At 44.4% G+C, this 16,608-nt stretch overlaps 1 protein-coding gene across 5 annotated transcripts in view; it reads left to right on the top strand.

Annotated features, from left to right (window-relative positions):
• LOC138527575 (zinc finger protein 773-like) overlaps nt 1-16,608 on the top strand; it is a 285,026-nt gene that overhangs the window by 15,607 nt on the left and 252,811 nt on the right. For 2 of the 5 annotated variants that reach the window (XM_069638858.1, XM_069638867.1), the window contains exon 2: nt 5,214-5,363. The exons of the other annotated variants lie outside the window; for them this stretch is intronic. The gene's annotated coding sequence lies outside the window, so the exon portion shown is untranslated. The remainder of the gene's footprint in view (nt 1-5,213; nt 5,364-16,608) is intronic. 5 annotated transcript variants of the gene reach the window in all.

The following is a 16,608-nucleotide window of genomic DNA, read 5'->3' as shown; positions in this document are numbered from 1 at the left end:
ATGTCTTGCATTCAAATGAAGACTGCACTTGCCCGTTCAATTCACATTCAGTTTGCACCCAACCAGGAATCTAAAAGTGTAAAACCCTGTCGCTCTCCCTCCAAGCTACACGTGCCTCTCGTCTGAAAGGAAAATCAGGCACTCACTTGCTATGGTGCAATGGGGAATAATGATTCCTGCAGCATGTGGGACAATGTGTTACATCTACTGCCTGAGCCTACTGTGGGGGAAGGAGGAGGATGGGCTGTTAGCACTGTCACAACTGCTTACTGTCACAACTGCTTACCCTCAGACACATTTTAAAAACGTAATGCGTGTTCAAGCACTACGGAGAGGGTGGGGAGTCATATTGACTTGTCGAACAATTTGACTCAACAACGGATACTCTCCAACTAAGAAACAGAAACAAGCCGAGCAGCTCTTTCACACAAGCCGAGCAGCCACAACACAGAGGATTATAGCTGCTTTAAATGGTTTTCACTTTAAAGGGCTGGGAAAGTGCTGGTCTCCTTTGCAAATGAATCACTCCTCCAAACACAGCGCTGCCACCTGCCGTTCATGACAAAAGCCTCTTTCCTCATTTATCCAATAGCACATCACTGCAGAGCCTGTCGACACAGGTTCGAATCCCGACAGGGTCAAACTCAGTATTTCATGAGCACCACACACCGGGGGTAATAATAAGCAGCGCTCAGATGCATGAGGGTTGCAGCGCTATATAAATGCTAATTATTATTATCAAGGTGAGTGAGGAGCCAGGGGCACACAGCAATAATTGCTTTTGTCCGCCCCTGTCTCCCTTTGTCTTGTACCTGGCAGGAACTGAAAGGGTGATGAATCATTTCTCTTTCAGACCCTCCCTACCAAACTGTTAGAATTCTCATAAATGTGGTAATTCCCTTCACCTTAGAGACCCCCAGCAACTTTGCTGCATTTTGAGGACTTGATTTTTGTTTTACCTGGAGAGTGTGACCCTTTTTTCCCACTCTCTCATGTATTTTGATGTGTGTTTTACTCTTGTGTTCTTTGGTTATGGAGTTTTAGATCACTCCATAGGCATCATCTTTTCATGTGTGTCACACAGCACCCTCAGTGCAGTGACACAGGGAAGCCTTTTAGGCTGTCCCAAGGTTTAGATACCTTCTCTAGGATAAACTATTGTTTCCCGGAGAAAGTGAAGTTAAATTGACTTTACTAGTCTTTTAAAATTCCTAGACCCAGCACACCCTATCTTACAATAGAGTGCTGGGGGGGGTTGCCTAGTATCCCCTATTTCTAGAAACTCATGTAGCAGTCCCATGCTACCCTTTCCTCTCGGAATGGCTGGTGTCAGTGTTTTTACAATGAACTGCCATGATTTTTCCCGACCGAGGACCCTGGTAGCATTAAATCGCGGGAGCCATGTTTTTCAAGATGGCGTCTGAGCCTCCTTTGTTGAAACGGGTCCTGGTCTTCTTTTTTCTCCATTTCTTTATGGAAAGGTCCTTCTAGAGTTTGTCTCTGCGCGCCAAACAAGGTTTGGTCCCTTTGTTCCTATGCCTTTGGAGGGCTTCAGGACTGAGTGTCTGGGGTGGGCAGGAAGTGAGGGAAGTGCCCGAAACTCCCTGTGCTTAGTCTCCTAGGAGACCCAAATGCACTCTGGCGTGATTGGCTGGCTGGCTGGCTGTCCGGCAAGGACAGCCACCCTGCTGGGTGAGTGGCAGCTAGGCTGAAAGAATGGGAGAAAACTGTTTAAAAGGCGAGTCTCTTGGCTTGGAAGGCAGAGTCGACAACTGGAACGAAAGAACCGAAGACGAGCTGGAAGAGGACGGCTGCTGCAACTCCTGGACCGTTGGTTTGCCCGGTGAAGCCCTGCTGCAGGTCTGATTCGCCAAGTTCATCTCGACAGAGAAGAGAAGCCCTTCAAGGACGACTTCTTCCTTTGAGTTGGTGGGACCAATCAATTCGTAAGCCACCTAGATACCATTCTCAGAGCTGGTTGTATTTTCCTCATAGTGCTGCAGGAAACTGAATAGCCAGGGAGAAGGACACCAGTTTGTGTGCTTGACTACAGCTACCGGAATCGAAGATTTGCCAGTTTTATTACCAGTCCCCCTGCAGTGCAGGAGTACCCCAACGTCCTCCCTCTTGTCTCCACGACTGAGGCTCGGGAACAGCGAGATCTGCAGGAACTGCCAGGAACAGAAGTCCTCAGCTGCATCTTTTTCTTCAATCTAAGGTACTGTGAAAACCCGACCGAGAGAACTTGCCTCTCACTGCGAAAGTGCGTGAAACTTTGGCAACTTGCAGGCCTAGTCAGCTTGTGACCCGACATATAAAGCTTTCTTCTATTAACTACTTCTGAGAACCGTTGCAAAGACTTTTCCGTTTAACTACCAGAACCGTTTTTATGTATACAAGACTCTAGCCCATCTTTGGCCTATCATTGCATTGGAACAACTCCTCTGGTGAACTCAAACTATTTGCACTTTTTACAAGTAACTCCTATTATTTGTTTTATTAACTTATGCCTTTTTGCTCCTACTTCAAATGCTCTGAATGCCATTTTGCTCCTCCTTCAAAGTAGTTTAAATTCCTCAGAACCTGATAGTGTGAAGTACTGTAGTATATTTTTGTGTGATATTGATTGCCTCCTTTTAGTGAATGTTTTCTAACCAAAAACAGTGTGGTACAGACTTATACCAAAGGTTGGTTTTGCTTACACCTGTAGTCATAGTTGTGTGTAGTGGTCCCAGAGGGTATTGCATGCAAACTTTGCCTAACACAAACATAGGGCCACGCATCACTAGGCATTCCAGTGCACAATGCTGCTTGAATGCTGGCTGGGGCTTATGTAAGCCCTGGCAGGGCCCCAGCTCACTGCCACTATGGGGACTGTCGGGGCTTGGCACCGCCCTACTTCACGCACTGCCTGTGGGTCGGCTGAATTTAAAGAATTAGAAGCCACGGGCGTAGTAACAGAAGCTTCCTATGACGTTTTAAGATGTGTGCCAGGCTGTTAATTGCATTTTAATTCTATGGTGTTGTAATGGAGCTGTGATTAATAAACCCTTTTTTTGTCAGATATGGGCTACCCAGTAGGTAAAAATTGATGGAAACTGGGCCATGGTGCAAAGTTCCCCCTTCAGTGACCTTTTCAAGTGCAAAATTCCAACTCACAGAGTCCAGACAACAGATCTCACCAGCTATTTGGTTTATTTGTGAAAGAAAAGGTAAAATGTGTATTTATAGAAATAAACAGTTTCCTGCATGTTTGAAAGGGAAACATTGTTTGGGTGCAAACCGCACCTTTTATTTACACCTATGCAAAACAATATGCTGTATGCTCGTTTTCAACAATGAACAAATCAAGCATGTGTATTAATACTACAACCAACCCACAGAAGACTCCAGACACACAAAGTCATATGTGAATTGGACATCCAGACCTGTCTCCGTTATTTGTTTTTGCATTCTGTCACTTACAGCTCTTCATTGATGAAAGAAAAGCAAAACTATGAATAGCAGAATGACGAAAAACACTCAGCACAGTATGCACCAACGTGGTGTGAGGGAATATACGTCTCTGCATCACAGCCATCATATAGAGTAAGGAGGTAGTTGTGGGAAAGAAGCTGACTAGGGCTCAGTGTTTGTTCGCCAATGGCAATCGGCACTTGCTTTGCAGTACACTCTTTTGGGAAACGCTAAACTATAAGTCTGAGAATGCAAACTGCTGTTGAATGAACAGCCAGGGGGCTGGATGTGAGGTATGTTATGTGTCCACTTGTCTATACTTAAAGATTTTTTTGGAATGTAGCCTCCTGTCAAATCTATCTAGTTAAACAATTTCAAAAGTTACAGCATTCATGGCCTCCAGGACCACATCAGCCTTCATGCCTGCTAGTTGTAGATCTGCATTTTCATTGGGAAACATACAACGTCATTATTCAGAACATCCAGGATATTGCAGCGTGAAATTGGAACATTTTGCAAAAGGGAAAAGCAAATATTGCGACAGACATTTGTATTGTATAATTTTTCTTCACGTTTTTATTGACTGGAGGGTGCTAGAGAGCCAGGTTGTAAGAAAACCAGGTGGTAAGAAGCCCACATTGCAGGGGGGTTTATGTAGTTTCTTCTTGCGAGTTAATAGTCTCAGATGTGCCCAGCTTGAAAGAACAGTGTTATTTTGCTCTATATTTTTGGTTTATTGTGTGAGGATATGTTTAATTAACTTTATTTATCATTTGTAATTGATGCAAATATCCCACTTCTATTTTCTCCAATCCCCCAAACACTGACACGCTCCTCATACTACCAATTCTCTATCGGAACATACATTCCAAAAACCACTCCCCCCTACCAGTCATGTGCCTACACTTGCTCTGTCACATTTCCATGACACAACTCACACTCCGCAGTCCCTGCTACAACCCCAACCATGCACTCTGCTCCCATCCTATGCTCTCCAGTTCCTACTGCAGTCTACAGCCCTTCATTCTTTATACTGCTCCTCCATCTTGCAACTTTTCTCCAAGTCTTTTGTGCTTTTGTGCCTCCTCCCACTCTATAGCTTGATCCCACTCTTTCTGGTGTCCACCTTAGGCTTATTGCTCCCCCTCTTTTATCCCCTCATGTGGTGACTAGTTTTTATTTTTAGTAAACCTGCATATGTTTTTTCAAAAATAGCTGTTTTTGTGTGCGTTTATGCCAAAACAGACGATTTTTGTGGGGGGTTTTGTGTGTAAAAAGGCTAATTTTACCTATTTTGTATTTCTTTTTTTTAAACATTCGATTTTGCTGTAGAACTTTTGCTATAAACTGGGGGATCTAATTATTCTGTAAGGGTGCAATACATCTATATTTCTGTATGATATACAGCAAAGATAGAATGGTGAGATTTAATACAGGACAGTATCTGAAATTCTAAGAGGAACTAGGATAAGTCAGTTGCAAGCCTATAGTGTAATCGGCTCAGCCTCTTATCACATCTGACAAAATGAATATGATGGCATATACCTCTAAAAGGATGATAGGGATTGGTAAGGGCCAGCTTAATGCCAGATGTGCCTAAACCAGTTTGAAACTGTCTTGATTATATAAAATGTAGTTTGTTGGGGAACAATGGCAACATTTCTTAAAAATTGCAACAGCCCATGTTGTTATTGGTGTGTGTTTAACGAAATGGTTAAGAAATCATCTCAGTTTTCGTCCCCATTATTTTATTTTAGAATGTTGGCTTGGTGGGTTCAATATCTTGAAGGAGTTGAAAATTCAGATTCAAGAAGCAGGAGCTGAAAGTAGCTCCTGGGTGTCGAGGATTTCCCTCTGACCAGGAGTTATTCATCTGATCCAGGAGCTGTTAAAGTCTCAAAGGTTATGTACGTATAAAATATTAGTTGAAAAAAGTTCTGCAGAAGATCAAAAGATTCTCGGACAAAAAGCTTTATAGAGATAGGACGACACTTTTATTCACTCTGGAATGCCCGAAGAATTGTCAAACTTGCTTTTATTTCCAATCGGTAGTAAGCACCCGAAAAATGCTCTTGTCTTGCACTCTGTTCCAATTGTATTTTTTTCATTATGATCTTGTGCAATGCAGCTTCATATTTATTTATCTTTTATTTACTCTTATGCCAGCCTCCCTATTTGTGTCTCTATTGCTTCCTCACACAGTCATTATTCTTGGCTGCCGTTACACCCATGACTGCCACTAGAACACTGTTTCTATTGCTAAATCTATTGCTTTTGCCATCCCCTCACTGACATTTCTTTCTGCTACTGCCTCTTTTTCTGCTAGCCCTTTGTTTTCTCTCCTGCTACTGCACCCTATATCTACCCCACCCTATGCCTTCTCTTTTTAGGTGAAGAAATAGGGTAAGGTTTTAAAAGTAACTCTGGTTGTGCTTTTGGTTAAGAATGAAAAATGTGTTTATGGTGCAGGTGTTGAATATACTAAATGCCAAGATGTTTGCTAGCTACAGGCGCTACATGACTCAAGCCGCAGTGTATCACAGGTGTTATTCGACCATATTTTAAGGACCTCAGGAGAATGAATGGTTGTTATACCTGCTATGGTTCCAACTTGAGATACATAGATTTTACAGATGTAAGACCTTTGCATCAGGTGCATTAACCCACTAAGGATATATCAAACCACACCAAAACACCGTAATTTAGAAAAGGCATCTTGCCCAATGTATTATGTGGTTTCTCTTAGGAGCCATATACAGCATTCTTGTATGGGAGATTTTTTATTTTAATTTTTTTTTTATTATAGCCGACAACCTGTTGCACAGGTGTTGCCCTAACATTAAGATCCTGGTCCGACTTGAGATTTCTATTGACATTTATGAGACATGTAGGAGGCTTAATGCATATTTTGGAGAGATTAGAAGGAAACAGGACATTTTTAGCAAAGTGCGTTTTACAGCAGCAGGAATGTTTTTCACAATAGAACACTTTTTTAACAATAATGCAAAGGTTAGACAACTTCATTAGTAACACCTGTTTAATGTTACAGTGATGTTTAATGTTACAGTGAAAGTTCTCATTAAGGCAACTGTCCAGCTGTAAGTGCAGGCATAGTTTGTAACCATTTTGTAACTGGCCTTATCTGCACCACACAGCGGATTACATTAATGTAAAAGGCAACGTGTAAGTGGAGAGATTTGCAAGCAAAACCTACACCTGCTTTTTAAAATCTGTATTCTCCATTTAGAGCTATAGTCCGCTCAAACTTTAAAAAGAACAGTGGGGTTTCCTGCAGTAAGTAAGGATGGTTTTGTGTACCCGTTTAAAATATATAATTTTACTGCCTTTAGTGTTGCAAGACAATCTGTTATTAGGCCTTCTAAAAGAAAGGCTTTGCATGAAATCTCAGTACTGGCCCTGCTTTCCTGTAAGAAAAGGAGTGAAATTGGCTTAACTTTCTTTCAAAAGCATGGCTGAAGGAAAAAAGTTTGAAATTGTACACACGTTTTAAATGCTAGAAAGCAAGTGTAATTTGTGCACCAACTGTTTGTATAATTTATATATTTTCTTGGTGTGTGAATCTTTAAAAGAATGGGTTCTGGTGATGTATGCATGTTCCCATGAGGCTAATTCAGCAGTAGCTGAAACCAGCTCCTTTCTTGGACTTTCAAAGTGATTACCAGGAGCAATTTTATCTTTACCAGGAGCTAAATAGCGCTCAGCGCTCCTGAATTTGGATCCCTGTCTTGTAAAAATCTGAACAGCTTGACAGTCGCTGGCTCCAATTTTGTCAGAACCAGCTCAGCTTTGCATCTTTTCTAGGTGAAGCAAATGTATGGTATATAATGTTGTGAAATGTCATTTTAGCCTTACATAATTATGTATTTTAATAATGCAGATTGCTTATAAAAAAACCATTATAGACCCGTGACAAAAAAAACAGCAATCTCTTTTTTTCCTCTTGTTATTTTACTACTGTTCTCAAATCTAATTAAGGGATGTGTCAACGGGGTCCAGCTTCTACATTGTGGGCGTAGCTTCAAGTCCTCTTTTTGCTTCAAACAAAGTTGGCAACCTTACATGCCCCCAAGCTGTGGAGGAAAAATAAGAGAGATAAGTGGGAATGGCCATCAGGGACAATAACATTTAAATTAGATGAAGAGGAGGAAGACGGGAAGAAGAAAAGTGGAAGTTGGGGACGAAACAATGCAGCCTCAGACGAAGGACTGCTAGGGGAAGAATGGACTGATGGGGACAGTGATTAATGGATGCCTGATAAAACAGCGAGGCAGGGCAGGAAAGAGTGATAGCAACAGGACAGGGACTGGTCTACCTCCCTCCGCGGCTGGTTAGGGAAGTTGAAAAGGGGATTAACTCAGACCTCCAAAGGAGGAGGAGGTATGGGTCCAAAGACATGCGTAATATCCTTACTGCAGAAAAAGAGAGTGGGTGCACATTACATACCATGGCAAACGATGGATAGGGACAATCTAATTTGCAGTCTGCCCTCCCTCGTGGCCGGGGCCAGTAAATGGATACAGGCACTTCAGAAAAACTTTGCAGGGGTGACATTAGCGATGGGGGACATAAAAAGTTTTTTGCAGCCATCATAGGAGAGCAGGCAAACAAAGTATGCAACCTGTCAGGGTACAAATGGGTGAAATTAAGCACAAATGCCCATAACAGAGCTCCATTTAACAACTGTTGAGCACACGTCTGGAAGGTTCTGAGAAGTATGTATCCTGACAGTTACAACCTAAGGATGGTAATGCTCATAAAATGAAAAAACAATGACCAAGCAGATGATAAAAAAAAGGGTGCAGAATCTCTGGACACAAAACACGCAAAGGTCCTGGCATGAATGCGTTCCTTTGGTCTATCACACTGATGAAGGGACTGCCAGCGGAAGTACACGCATCATTAGATGTGGGCATCGAAACTAAGGGCTGGCCTGAAATACAGGCAATGATGGTGCATTATTGCAAACGAAAACAAGATACTGAGACAGGCAGCAGAAAATGTTGCCAAAGCAGAAAACAAACTGGTGCAGACTTGGCAAAGGTCACAATGGAAGGGGCACAACTCGTGCCTGACGCCACTCCAGTGGTGCCTGCACCACAGGGAGGGTTTGCTGCGGGGAACATGCCACAGCAAGGGAGCTACATGCAGCCACAATATACACCAAAATGGGAACCCCATCACAAGGGCACAAGGGAATTAAATGCACAGGGGATTTTTTCCTATGGGGAGAGGTTACCAGCAACAAAGAAGATGGTTGCAGGGGGTGGGAGGGGATATAAAGGGTCGGTTTACAGGGTCTTCGGACTGTGTTATACATGCCAGAACATGGGGCACCTGCCGTGCACCTGCCCTTTTGTGCAGCAAGCCCAGCCACAAGCAATATAAGTGTCACAACAACAGGGGTTCAGCACAGTACCGCCGCAGTGGCAGCAGATGCAGCTTCTTCCAGCACAGCCACAACAGGCACAGATGTCTACGCAGCAGGGCAGGGTGCAGGCACAAGGAGGGACATCGGGTGGTGAGATAGCAGCCCCAACTGTGACACAACCTCCAGCAGTGGCGGCAGGGACGGCAGTGGTGCTTTGACAGAACGTAGTGCCTCACTACACTGGGGTCAGTGTTGTCAGGGGAAATCCTTTTCCCTTCCCACCAAGTAACCTGCAACAATAGGGGGCCCACAAAAAGCCTGAGTGTGTCCAGTTCTAGCAGTAGCCAATGACCCCGAAGAGAAACCGAGGTAGCAGTGAAAATAGGACCAAGAGAATTTTCCTTTCTTAAAGACGCCGGAACAACCAAATCCTGCATAGGGATGTGGAGGTGGGGGGGGGGGGATTCCCATTATGAAACAAGGTGATGGATATGCAGGGCTTCTCTGGAGTTGTGGTCATGGTTCCAGTAACCAGAGATTTACCACTAACCATAAGGACACAATACATCGTAGAGCAACTACTATATTTCAAAGACACTCCTATTAACATACTAGGGCGAGATCTGCTCAGCAAGCTAAACGCAACAATCTCATTCACGGAGAAAAGAATGGTGTGCACAACACCAGGCATCTACTACACATGAGTGGCCGCTCTACTTTTGGCAGTGCACGCTCAGAGCTCAGCCCCTGTATTCAAGCATGTTCCTGTGCGGGGCCGAGATCCTACTAGGATGGGTCCTGGGGATACAAGGGAAGGTGTTTCCGATTGGCCTCGGAATTTCTGTTCAGACCACAGTGCCAGAAGGATGACATGAAGGGGGTGACAGTGATGTTACAGCTAGAGGAGGTAGTGGCACGCAAAGACACAGTGATCCTGTGTGGGACAGACAAGGACAGCATGGAATGGCGCACAGTGCCATGCATTGACCCTACACTGACAATAACATGACTATCGGATGAAGAATTGTTCGCCAATGAGGAAGAGGCGGGAAATGTGGTGATTCATGTAGAGGTACCTTGACCAGTTCAAGTAATGGAAAAATGAGAACCCATATTAACCCAATTTAACCCAGAATGAGCACCCTTGGTTGGGTCCTTGTCGGGTTAGTCCTTAGTCCCTGATTATTTAGTATGCTGTGATTACTATCATTCCGTCTCATTTCCTTGGCTCTCTGCCGTTTAGCGCGCACTAAACAGAGAGACTAAGGACTAAAGCGACAAGTACCCAACCAACAGCGCTCATCCTGGGTTAAACTGAACCCCACCAATACTGAACAAAGAAGCCAGCAAAATTAATTTTCCAAAAATCATAGAATTTAATCGACACATTCTTACCTAATAATAATTCAGAAAGCAACACCTGAAACTCGTCCATTCAGCAACAAAAAAATTGTTAAATAAGAGGATCAATATGCATGTAACATAATTGCTGATTGTACTAAATGAATCACATATGCAAGAACAAATCAATTCACTCACAATAATTGATTGTTGACTAGTTTATGTCACTCATGCCTTGAAAAGCCCAAGTAAGGGCTAAATACTTGCACATGCCTCCAGGTGGAGATTGTTGGCACCACAGTACAGCATTACAATACAAACAGTGGTTGGGATAACGTTTTTATGCAACTATGAATAAAACCAGAAAATCAATGAGACTGCATCTTGCCACGTGTATCTGACAAATCAAATCCAACACTGATCCAAATGTGCACAGTTCCACATAGAAAACCCAAAGCTAAACTTCACACAAAGGAAGCCACAGGGACACCAGTCACTAACAAGTGCTCGCGGCTGTAGCGTTTGCCATAGCGAAGGCATTGTCAATCATAACGGGGTGCCCCGTAGTACTGTATGTGGAGCACTCATTATTTGCCATCTTGGAAAAATCAAAGAGTACACTAACAACACACGGGCATCAAGTTACGAAATTATGTTGACTAACCGAGCTATTGAGCACAGTGAGGTGCTGTGTGGTTAACCCAGCTACAGAGTAAGGGTACTACTTAAAATGACTGTGCAGTGCACATGGACAGAATGGAAGGGAACATACAGGTATAGTAGGGGCAGAAATGGTTTATATTGACGGGTCGTCGAGAATAGACCTGGAGATGGGAAGAAGACATACTGGAGCAGCAGCAGTGTGCAACATAAATGGGGAATATGTAACAGCATCCCAGCAGCGACTACCCTTAAACTACTTAGCACAGTCAGCAGAATTGGTGGCAATGATCACTGCGTTAAACATGATGAAAGGGCATGCTGCTAACATATGCTCTTATTCCATCTATGTTACATCAACAATACATTCAGGGTTAGCGCGGTTGGAAAGGAGAGGGTTCAGGAGAAGTGACAGGTCCTCGGTGCAACATGCCGAGCCGCTTAAAGAGTTAATTGAGGCACTAAAAGTACCAGTAGAAGTGGCAATAATAAAATGCACCACCCACACTGGTAAACAAAAGAGAATATCATTAGGAAACAAAATCGGAGACAGAGCTGCAAAAAAAGAAGCCTACTTACCTGGATGGTACCCAAGGGCAAAAGGAAAAAAAACGAATGGCAGCAGAGAGGAGAAGGGGTCACGAAGAGGAGAGGCAAGAGGGTCTGTACACAATACCCATAGTTCAAGTAACAGAGCTGCAAGGAGAGGCCCCAAAAGCGGAAAAAGACTTATGGGTACAGTGTGGGTGCTCACTCTCACCCAATGACTTGCTCTAGATGCAGAATGGCACAGGGAAGCTGGTAATGCCCAAAACATTGCTAAGTGTAAGCTGCACGTCCCCACCCATACATCTAAAGAAAGTGTGGTGGCAGAAATAAATGAAGGAGGGTATGTGCCAAATTTGCATGAGAGAGTGGCTCAGTTCATAGGAAACTAACGTGTCAACAATTTCTGTCTGGTTATACTTTGAAAACGATGAGGGGAACAATACCTTGGTCGAAGAGGCCTTCTGGCACTTTCATATCAACTATGTTGACATGCAAGACAGACGTGCCTGCTTTAGGTACATGATCACTTGTTGTTGTCTGCTCACGTTGGCCTGAGGCGGGACCCTGTGCAAAAAACAATGCAAAATCCGCTGCCAAATTCTTGGTGAGCGAAGTGTTTCAAAGGTGGGGAGTATGTGAAGAGATCAGGTCGGATATTGGCCAGCATTTTGCCAACAACCTTTTTGATGAGATTATGCGCCTCTTGGGGATAAAATACAAGCTTTGCACAGTGTACCTATTAAGCAAAGCGTTTTGCTGGCACTGTGTACCTTTTTTTGTTATTATTATTTATTATTATTTTTTTTTTTTTTTTAAGGAGATGTTGACGCCAGGCTGTCGGAACTGGAAGTTCATATGTTAGGGTGGCGTGAGAAGCCCAACCAAAACTCCCCAGAGTGTGACTAGGGAACTCTGAATAAACTCCCCATGCCATAGGATGGCTCTTCTCAGATTTCCGTGGTGTAGAGACAGTGCAATCACTGACTGGGAAGGCTAGACTGCGAGATGATGTCCAAATGTTGCTTGAAGTCTCCAATTAGATGTGGCTGATGAAAATAGGCTGGGACCATGAAACAGGCCAGGGGTGATATACTGGTACTGGTGTAAACTGCAGGAGACTGGCAGCCACAGAGATGGTAAGCGTTCACTAGGCAAGAGAATAGTAACAGAAAGCAAAACAGAAGGAGGATTCCAGGACTGAAGGGAAGCTAGTGAAACCCCTTCCTCCAGGGAACAGAGGATGAGGAGGGGTACCCAGAGAGGTTCAAGGAGACCATGTGAAGGACTAAGGCAAGGAAACCGGACAAGAGCAAGGATGGGCCACAGCAAGCTGGGCCGAGAGCGCCGCACAGTACGGGAACAGCCACGTTAAGATGCGACGAACCAGCAAAAGGAGAAGGCAGATAAGGGCCTAGGGCGAAAAACAAGGCTTGAACAGCAAGCCATTGTTGCAATAGAGCCATGTGTACTGCGCATGCACGAAACATTGGGCATGGAAGTCTGCGCATGCGCGGGCTTGGAAACTGAATAAAGAGCCCATTTGGAACTGACCCGTGGGAAAAACACTGTTGTGGGTATAACCACCACGTCGGGGAAGACTGGAAGGAAACCCATAAGGTAAGTGACAGCTGGCGGGGTCAGCCCCTGAGGGGAAGCGCTGTAACACTGCCAGCGAACAGGCTTGTTGAAAGGTTTAATGGCTTACTTAAAGAACATCTTCTTTGTGCCAAAACCAGCTTTCTTGCCTTCCCTTGTGCTTTTTGCTCTTTGCAACTCACCCAGTGCGGATCACCATCTGACTATGCACAAAATTGTAACGGTTAGGAGGAAGCGTGCACCTGTCCCTCCTACACGTTCAATTTCGTATGCAAACCCTAGCATATATATATATATATATAGTAAAACATCAGTATTTTCGGTTTTGACATTATTTTTTCACAGTGATCACATAGATCCCTTTTTATCCTACCTGTACTTTCTTTTGTGAGATCAGCACATCCCACCTTATGTGGAGTGCTGAGGGGAAACATGGCTCCCTTTTCTCACTCATCAGTACCTTTTTGGTTACTGTGACCAGTCCCTCTTTTTAGGCTTGTGGCATTGTACCTTTTACACTACTTTTTGTGAACTTTTATCACAGGCTGTCAAAATGGTGGCTGCATTTTTTAAAGTCCTGAACAAGATGACTTTTCCTCTCTTAGGTCTTCTTCTGCCTACCTGGGTTGGGGAGGTTCCTCTAGTTCCTTTGTCTTCATCAGGCTTCCCTTGGAAAGACAGCCAAGGGTCTTTGAGTAACTGGCAGGACAGGAAGTGGTGAGGATCAACCGAAACCCCAAGTCCTTCGTCCTGCAGAGGGCCTGAGAGAAACGATTTCTGACTGGGAGACTGTCTATCCCCATTGGGCAGCCATGGCAAAGTTTTGAATGTTGCATGGGATATGATTGGGGGGCTCAGCCAGTGTCCCTGCATAATTCCGGAGGACCTGGATCAGAAACATTCGACCACTGGAACAGAAGAATCTGAAGAAGCCTGAAGCAAGAAAAAACTAGCCAGTTCCAGCTACCGCCGGAGCCTGCTGAGTAACCACTGCTTTTCCAACCTCCACTTCTGAGCAACAGGGAAGATCCGAACAAGACGACTTCTTCCCATGGACTCGTGGGCCTAACCAGTCCCAAGACTAACTGCATTTTGCGCCATCTGTGGAAGATCTGTAACCTCCACATCCTGCATTTCATCAATACTCAGGGTGCTGTGCCAATGTGCGGGGCATCGTCGGCTAAAGAACAAATCCACCGGGAATTTTGTGGGCATCATTCTTGACCCGCTGAGACTCGATCCAGCACAGCAAAGTCTCCTCACGTGAGACGAGGACTGAGAATAGGAGAAGTCTACCGTCGTGACATCCGTTCTTCAACCAGGCCTCGAAAAGGCACTAACAAACAAGAACCGAGAAGATCCATTGCTAGTCATCCGTTTGCACAAGAGCTGTCACCAGATCCACTGAAGTCCCCCTCTTCTGTCGCCAAGACCAAGAAAACTGTGACCGGGTGTGCTCTCGCCTTTCCGCTGGAACCGTTCTGCAGCCACAAGTTCTTAATTTAAAGATACTGTCCTGCTCCTTGTAAAATCTACCTCAAGCTTTGCTTGCTGATCCTGTATTCCTGGGTGCTGCAGATAGCTGTATCCTGCACCCCTCCAGGACCTACATAGAGATTCATTGTGGTGGACAACGTGTTGTCCAACACAATGGCAGGCACTTCCCTCTGGAACAGCCTCCCTGCCTCTCTCCGTCTTGAGCCTGATCACCTTAACGTCTGGAAACTCCTTGTGACCTTCCTCGTTTCTCTCTCTCCTTCTCTCTCCCTCTCTCTTGTTTAACCCCCCCAACCTCTCTATTCGTGCCTACTGCCCTCTCCCTAACTCAGCTCTGTTCACTGACTGGTCGTCTGCTGCACCTCCAAAACCACACCGGTCTCAGGCTCCCCCGCCAGTCCTCGCACTAGCCCCTAGACCGCTACGCTCCACACACCACTTCTTTACCCATTTCTTATGAATCGTAACCTCTCTGCACTTACCCGAGGTCCTTGGACTGGGCGCACTTGTTCCCTCCCCCCGACCCCCCCAACCCTTTCATTCCATTTCTGTCACTTACGTTACCTAGAGTTTACTGGGTCTGGTCTGCCAGGCTTTTTTTCTCTTTTTTTGTTCTGTATGTCCTCCCCACTCCTTAACGCCTTACCATCTGTCACGCACTTGGACTACCTGAAACATTGGCCGGGTATGGTAGCTTAAAGACTGTATGTTCTTCTCCCTCTACTCCCCCTTCGCTCCTTCCTTTTTGTTTTACACCTGCACTTGTAGTAAGACTGTCAGGTCAAGTTTGCTAGTCATTTTTGCAAGATCATTCGGAAATGTCAAGGCCTAAGAATGACTGTTCCCCTGTTTCTGTGCCGCCTTAAAGCGCTTTGAAGCACTTCACCTGTATATAAGCGCTCTATAAATTACAATTTTACTATGCCCTGCCTTAGGACACTGGTAATTAATGCAACTTTACAAGGAAATCCCTAGGGTTCCGTGACTTGAAAAACCTAACTTTACCTACATGCAAACCCAAAGGAGATCCTGTTTGACTCTGCACTTTTGAACGTAACACTGCATTCTGCGTATCCTGCTCAACTCCCAAACCACTGCTGGTCTAGGGACCTTCTGAACATTGTTAGATAGTTATGAGCTAAGGTTGGACTCCTTAAGACGGGTTGAAATAAAGTTATTAAAAGTTATCATAAATTGGAAAAGTTTACATGTATGTTTCAGATGGTTTTACCAAGAGATTCTGAAAGTTACTTACCTATGGTCTATTACCTCACCAATCTTACAACTGTGTTCTACATGTTTTACTGTGTTTAGTACTTACTGTAAAGGCATCATGAAGTAGACACAGACAACTGAATTCAAGTGTTAAGTCAAAAAGAGGGTTGGAAAAGGCCTAACTTGCTCTATACTAAGATGGGATTTCCCTACCCAAACAAAACTAAGGATAGTCTATGTCAGGATGTCCAAAGTAAATGTCTGTCTGGTCAAAACCTATACTTGCCTTCACATCTATTTATATACACTGTGTAGGGATGTCAGTTTCAAAATCACAAATGTTCAAATAACCGTTCCAATCGTCTTCCAGCTCTGGGTTGGAAAGTATCTCCCTTCCCCACGATTCAAGATAGTTCACAAAGTCTCCCAAGAAGAGGATTCCCTTCTCCAAGGTTTCTAAATAGTTCACAAGACACCAAGGAGCCTTCCTTTGCCAAGGCTTCAGGACAGTTCACAAAGCCCAAAGGGGTCTCCCTTCTCCAAGACTTCGGGTCTTTCAATAATTCAACAAAGATCAAATCCTTCAGATATACCCACAAACTCTGTTGCAGGTATTTCAGTTGATGTTCCATTGATGGGTGTTCTCGGTCTAGGCGCAGCCATTGTACCGCACGGTCCAACCATTACAGTTCACGCAAACGATACACCACAGTGCTTTCTCCTTCACCTGCACATTGCCACTGTTTCAGCTTCACAGTGGTATTTGGTTCAAGCTCATTTCACATTCTCTTGATGCTTTACCTTTTCTTGTGGGCCACTATGTAAAGGGTACATGTTCCCATATTCTTGTGGTTCTTGCCAATACTTCTTTCTCTCAAATCACATAAGTTTGCTACCAATCACCT

Source organism: Ambystoma mexicanum, chromosome 1q, assembly GCF_040938575.1.
Source record: "Ambystoma mexicanum isolate Mex_15411 chromosome 1q, UKY_AmexF1_1, whole genome shotgun sequence".
NCBI classification, from domain to species: Eukaryota; Metazoa; Chordata; class Amphibia; order Caudata; family Ambystomatidae; genus Ambystoma; species Ambystoma mexicanum.
Note: the sequence above shows the minus strand (reverse complement) of the source record. Positions and strands in the feature narration are given on the sequence as shown.